Genomic DNA, 5,992 nt, shown 5'->3' on the forward strand with positions numbered 1-5,992 from the left:
TACACATTATTTTTACTGCTTCTATCAGTTCGTACTGTTTGCAGAGGTAAACAGTGCCCCAGTGGCCTAAGATACTGGCCTCCTAAGCCAGGATTGTGGTTTCAAGTCCCATCTGGGTGGATGAAGCAGAGTGGCGCAGCGGAAGCGTGCTGGGCCCATAACCCAGAGGTCGATGGATCGAAACCATCCTCTGCTAAACAGTTTCTTTTTAGATTTAAGTGCGAACAAAAACAAAAAAATTGTCGTTTCATGGCATGTCTCATTGCCATTATACATTTGTTTTTACCTCTTCCAACAGTTTGTATAGGTCATACTGTTTACACAGTACCCCAGTGGCCTAAGACACTGGCCTCCTAAGCCATGGATTGTGAGTTCTAGTCTTTTCTGAAGTGGCTGAGAGCAGAGTGGCGCAGCGGAAGCGTGCTGGGCCCATAACCCAGAGGTCGATGGATCGAAACCATCCTCTGCTAACCAGATTTTTTTTTTAATGAAACGCAAGCAGAAATTAGAAAGCTAAATTGAATTTGCGTCTCTCAGTGCTATCCAGTACACATTATTTTTTACTGCTTCTATCAGTTCGTACTGTTTGCAGAAGGTAAACAGTGCCCCAGTGGCCTAAGACACTGGCCTCCTAAGCCATGGATTGTGAGTTCTAGTCTTTTCTGAAGTGGCTGAGAGCAGAGTGGCGCAGCGGAAGCGTGCTGGGCCCATAACCCAGAGGTCGATGGATCGAAACCATCCTCTGCTAAACATTTTCTTTTTAGATTTAAGTGCGAACAAAAAAAACTAAAAATTGTCGTCATGGCATGTCTCATGCCATTATACTTTGTTTTTACCTCTTCCACAGTTTGTATAGTCATACTGTTTACACAGTACCCCAGTGGCCTAAGACACTGGCCTCCTAAGCCATGGATTGTGAGTTCTAGTCTTTTCTGAAGTGGCTGAGAGCAGAGTGGCGCAGCGGAAGCGTGCTGGGCCCATAACCCAGAGGTCGATGGATCGAAACCATCCTCTGCTAACCAGATTTTTTTTTAATGAAACGCAAGCAGAAATTAGAAAGCTAAATTGAATTTGCGTCTCTCAGTGCTATCCAGTACACATTATTTTTACTGCTTCTATCAGTTCGTACTGTTTGCAGAAGGTAAACAGTGCCCCAGTGGCCTAAGACACTGGCCTCCTAAGCCATGATTGTGAGTTCTAGTCTTTTCTGAAGTGGCTGAGAGCAGAGTGGCGCAGCGGAAGCGTGCTGGGCCCATAACCCAGAGGTCGATGGATCGAAACCATCCTCTGCTAACAGTTTTCTTTTTATTTTAAGTGCGACGCAAAAAAACTAAAAGCTAATTGTCTTTCATGGCATGTCTCATTGCCTTATACATTTGTTTTTACCTCTTCCAACATTTGTATAGGTCATACTGTTTACACAGTACCCCAGTGGCCTAAGACACTGGCCTCCTAAGCCATGGATTGTGAGTTCTAGTCTTTTCTGAAGTGGCTGAGAGCAGAGTGGCGCAGCGGAAGCGTGCTGGGCCCATAACCCAGAGGTCGATGGATCGAAACCATCCTCTGCTAACCAGATTTTTTTTAATGAAACGCAAGCAGAAATTAGAAAGCTAAATTTCATTTGCGTCTCTCAGTGCTATCCAGTACACATTGTTTTTTACTGCTTCTATCAGTTCGTACTGTTTGCAGAAGGTAAACAGTGCCCCAGTGGCCTAATGGATAAGTCACTGGCCTCCTAAGCCATGGATTGTGGGTTCAGTCCCATCTGGGTGGCTGGAGCAGAGTGGCGCAGCGGAAGCGTGCTGGGCCCATAACCCAGAGGTCGATGGATCGAAACCATCCTCTGCTAACCAGATTTTTTTTTTTATGAAACGCAAGCAGAAATAGAAACTAAATTGAATTTGCGTCTCTCAGTCTATCCAGTACACATTATTTTTACTGCTTCTATCAGTTCGTACTGTTTGCAGAAGGTAAACAGTGCCCCAGTGGCCTAAGACACTGGCCTCCTAAGCCATGGATTGTGAGTTCTAGTCTTTTCTGAAGTGGCTGAGAGCAGAGTGGCGCAGCGGAAGCGTGCTGGGCCCATAACCCAGAGGTCGATGGATCGAAACCATCCTCTGCTAAACAGTTTCTTTTTAGATTTTAAGTGCGAACAAAAAAACAAAAAAATTGTCGTTTCATGCATGTCTCATTGCCATTATACATTTGTTTTTACCTCTTCCAACAGTTTGTATAGGTCATACTGTTTACACAGTACCCCAGTGGCCTAAGACACTGGCCTCCTAAGCCATGGATTGTGAGTTCTAGTCTTTTCTGAAGTGGCTGAGAGCAGAGTGGCGCAGCGGAAGCGTGCTGGGCCCATAACCCAGAGGTCGATGGATCGAAACCATCCTCTGCTAAACAGTTTCTTTTTTTAATTTTAGTGCGAACAAAAAAACAAAAAAATGTCGTTTCATGGCATGTCTCATTGCCATTATACATTTGTTTTTACCTCTTCCAACAGTTTGTATAGGTCATACTGTTTACACAGTACCCCAGTGGCCTAAGACACTGGCCTCCTAAGCCATGGATTGTGAGTTCTAGTCTTTTCTGAAGTGGCTGAGAGCAGAGTGGCGCAGCGGAAGCGTGCTGGGCCCATAACCCAGAGGTCGATGGATCGAAACCATCCTCTGCTAACCAGATTTTTTTTAATGAAACGCAAGCAGAAATTAGAAAGCTAAATTGAATTTGCGTCTCTCAGTGCTATCCAGTACACATTATTTTTACTGCTTCTATCAGTTCGTACTGTTTGCAGAAGGTAACAGTGCCCCAGTGGCCTAAGACACTGGCCTCCTAAGCCATGGATTGTGAGTTCTAGTCTTTTCTGAAGTGGCTGAGAGCAGAGTGGCGCAGCGGAAGCGTGCTGGGCCCATAACCCAGAGGTCGATGGATCGAAACCATCCTCTGCTAACCAGATTTTTTTTTTATGAAACGCAAGCAGAAATTAGAAAGCTAAATTTCATTTGCGTCTCTCAGTGCTATCCAGTACACATTGTTTTTACTGCTTCTATCAGTTCGTACTGTTTGCAGAAGGTAAACAGTGCCCCAGTGGCCTAATGGATAAGTCACTGGCCTCCTAAGCCAGGGATTGTGGGTTCAAGTCCCATCTGGGTTGGATGGAAGCAGAGTGGCGCAGCGGATGCGTGCTGGGCCCATAACCCAGAGGTCGATGGATCGAAACCATCCTCTGCTAACCAGATTTTTTTTTTTATGAAACGCAAGCAGAAATTAGAAAGCTAAATTGAATTTGCGTCTCTCAGTGCTATCCAGTACACATTATTTTTACTGCTTCTATCAGTTCGTACTGTTTGCAGAAGGTAAACAGTGCCCCAGTGGCCTAAGACACTGGCCTCCTAAGCCATGGATTGTGAGTTCTAGTCTTTTCTGAAGTGGCTGAGAGCAGAGTGGCGCAGCGGAAGCGTGCTGGGCCCATAACCCAGAGGTCGATGGATCGAAACCATCCTCTGCTAAACAGTTTCTTTTTAGATTTTAAGTGCGAACAAAAAAAACAAAAAAAATTGTCGTTTCATGGCATGTCTCATTGCCATTATACATTTGTTTTTACCTCTTCCAACAGTTTGTATAGGTCATACTGTTTACACAGTACCCCAGTGGCCTAAGACACTGGCCTCCTAAGCCATGGATTGTGAGTTCTAGTCTTTTCTGAAGTGGCTGAGAGCAGAGTGGCGCAGCGGAAGCGTGCTGGGGCCCATAACCCAGAGGTCGATGGATCGAAACCATCCTCTGCTAACCAGATTTTTTTTTTAATGGAAACGCAAGCAGAAATTAGAAAGCTAATTTCATTTGCGTCTCTCATTGCTATCCAGGACACACTTGTTTTTACTGCTTCTATCAGTTCGTACTGTTTGCAGAAGGTAAACAGTGCCCCAGTGGCCTAATGTATAAGTCACTGGCCTCCTAAAGCCAGGGATTGTGGGTTCAAGTCCCAGCTGGGTTGGATGGAAGCATAGTGGCGCAGCGGAATGCGTGCTGGCCCATAACCCAGAGGGTCGATGGATCGAAAACCATCCTCTGCTAACCAGATTTTTTTTTAATGAACGCAAGCAGAAATTAGAAAGCTAAATTGAATTTGCGTCTCTCAGTGCTATCCAGTACACATTATTTTTACTGCTTCTATCAGTTCGTACTGTTTGCAGAAGGTAAACAGTGCCCCAGTGGCCTAAGACACTGGCCTCCTAAGCCATGGATTGTGAGTTCTAGTCTTTTCTGAAGTGGCTGAGAGCAGAGTGGCGCAGCGGAAGCGTGCTGGGCCCATAACCAGAGGTCGATGGATCGAAACCATCCTCTGCTAAACAGTTTCTTTTTAGATTTTAAGTGCGAACAAAAAAAACAAAAAAATTGTCGTTTCATGGCATGTCTCATTGCCATTATACATTTGTTTTTACCTCTTCCAACAGTTTGTATAGGTCATACTGTTTACACAGTACCCCAGTGGCCTAAGACACTGGCCTCCTAAGCCATGGATTGTGAGTTCTAGTCTTTTCTGAAGTGGCTGAGAGCAGAGTGGCGCAGCGGAAGCGTGCTGGGCCCATAACCCAGAGGTCGATGGATCGAAACCATCCTCTGCTAACCAGATTTTTTTTTTTATGAAACGCAAGCAGAAATTAGAAAGCTAAATTTCATTTGCGTCTCTCAGTGCTATCCAGTACACATTTTTTTACTGCTTCTATCAGTTCGTACTGTTTGCAGAAGGTAAACAGTGCCCCAGTGGCCTAATGGATAAGCACTGGCCTCCTAAGCCAGGATTGTGGGTTCAAGTCTTCTGGTTGGATGGAAGCAGAGTGGCGCAGCGGAAGCGTGCTGGGCCCATAACCCAGAGGTCGATGGATCGAAACCATCCTCTGCTAACCAGATTTTTTTTTAATGAAACGCAGCAGAAATTAGAAAGCTAAATTGAATTTGCGTCTCTCAGTGCTATCCAGTACACATTATTTTTACTGCTTCTATCAGTTCGTACTGTTTGCAGAAGGTAAACAGTGCCCCAGTGGCCTAAGACACTGGCCTCCTAAGCCATGGATTGTGAGTTCTAGTCTTTTCTGAAGTGGCTGAGAGCAGAGTGGCGCAGCGGAAGCGTGCTGGGCCCATAACCCAGAGGTCGATGGATCGAAACCATCCTCTGCTAACAGTTTCTTTTTAGATTTTAATGCGAACAAAAAAACAAAAAATTGTCGTTTCATGGCATGTCTCATTGCCATTATACATTTGTTTTTACTCTTCCAACAGTTTGTATAGGTCATACTGTTTACACAGTACCCCAGTGGCCTAAGACACTGGCCTCCTAAGCCATGGATTGTGAGTTCTAGTCTTTTCTGAAGTGGCTGAGAGCAGAGTGGCGCAGCGGAAGCGTGCTGGGCCCATAACCCAGAGGTCGATGGATCGAAACCATCCTCTGCTAACCAGATTTTTTTTTAATGAAACGCAAGCAGAAATTAGAAAGCTAATTGATTTTGCGTCTCTCAGTGCTATCCAGTACACATTATTTTTACTGCTTCTATCAGTTCGTACTGTTTGCAGAAGGTAACAGTGCCCCAGTGGCCTAATGATAAGCACTGGCCTCCTAAGCCATGGATTGTGGTTCTAGTCTTTTCTGGGTGGCTGGAAGCAGAGTGGCGCAGCGGAAGCGTGCTGGGCCCATAACCCAGAGGTCGATGGATCGAAACCATCCTCTGCTAACCAGATTTTTTTTTTTATGAAACGCAAGCAGAATTAGAAAGCTAAATTGAATTTGCGTCTCTCAGTGCTATCCAGTACACATTATTTTTACTGCTTCTATCAGTTCGTACTGTTTGCAGAAGGTAAACAGTGCCCCAGTGGCCTAAGACACTGGCCTCCTAAGCCATGGATTGTGAGTTCTAGTCTTTTCTGAAGTGGCTGAGAGCAGAGTGGCGCAGCGGAAGCGTGCTGGGCCCATAACCCAGAGGTCGATGGATCG

The 5,992-nt window shown here is 45.3% G+C and overlaps 1 non-coding gene across 1 annotated transcript; it reads left to right on the top strand.

The window, feature by feature from the left end:
* The first annotated feature begins 3,081 nt into the window (after positions 1–3,081).
* On the top strand, positions 3,082–3,154 carry trnar-ccu (transfer RNA arginine (anticodon CCU)). The gene has a single exon. It is a non-coding gene; the product is annotated as a tRNA-Arg (tRNA).
* The last annotated feature ends 2,838 nt before the right edge of the window (positions 3,155–5,992 follow it).

Source organism: Oncorhynchus kisutch, unplaced genomic scaffold (genome assembly GCF_002021735.2).
Source record: "Oncorhynchus kisutch isolate 150728-3 unplaced genomic scaffold, Okis_V2 scaffold746, whole genome shotgun sequence".
NCBI lineage: Eukaryota > Metazoa > Chordata > Actinopteri > Salmoniformes > Salmonidae > Oncorhynchus > Oncorhynchus kisutch.